We start from the raw sequence: 640 nt of genomic DNA, 5'->3' as shown, positions 1-640 counted from the left end.
GGCCTGGAGCAGGACGGAGGGGACGGTGGGTTAAGTTAAGGGACAGCGATGCACACGGCAGAACCGGGGGGCTGCACCGAGCAGGAGGAGGGTGCCCAGTTTGGTTATTCCCCACTGAGTTTTGCAAAATGCCACCCAGCCCGTCCCCGGCATGGGGCTGCGAGGGGACAAGCAGGCGCGGGGTGCAAAGAGAGCCAAGATGCCAGCATCGCCTGGCTGCGCCGGCTCCTCGCCAGCAGTGCTGGGGGAGCTCCCGGCAGCTCCCAGGCTGTCCCCTCCCTACCTCTGCCAGACAAAGGCTTAGCCATGAACTTGCCTCCGGAGCTGAACAAGCGGCTCCTTTTTGTAGGCTCAATCCTTCTTCTCTATCAAGCCACAAGCAGCCCCTCCAAAACCCTCTTCACTGGCTGCCGCCGCCACCAAAACAGGCGGGAAACAGCCGTTTCGCAGCCTGACGGGCACCCCGGGTACTGACGCCGGCAGCTGTCCCCCCCCTCTGCGTGGCAGTGTCCCTCGGGGAAGGTCACCCGCTCACTCGTGATCCCGGTGGGCAAAAATAGCTGGGGCAGAGTTGCCGGCGCCTGCGCCTGGGGAAGTATGGCCGAGCCCCCCAAGCCGGGGGGGCAAGCACCCCCCCCCC

The sequence above is a fragment of the Haliaeetus leucocephalus genome, unplaced genomic scaffold (assembly GCF_000737465.1).
Source record: "Haliaeetus leucocephalus isolate CR32 unplaced genomic scaffold, Haliaeetus_leucocephalus-4.0 Scaffold92, whole genome shotgun sequence".
NCBI classification, from domain to species: Eukaryota; Metazoa; Chordata; class Aves; order Accipitriformes; family Accipitridae; genus Haliaeetus; species Haliaeetus leucocephalus.
This window is presented reverse-complemented; position numbering follows the sequence as displayed.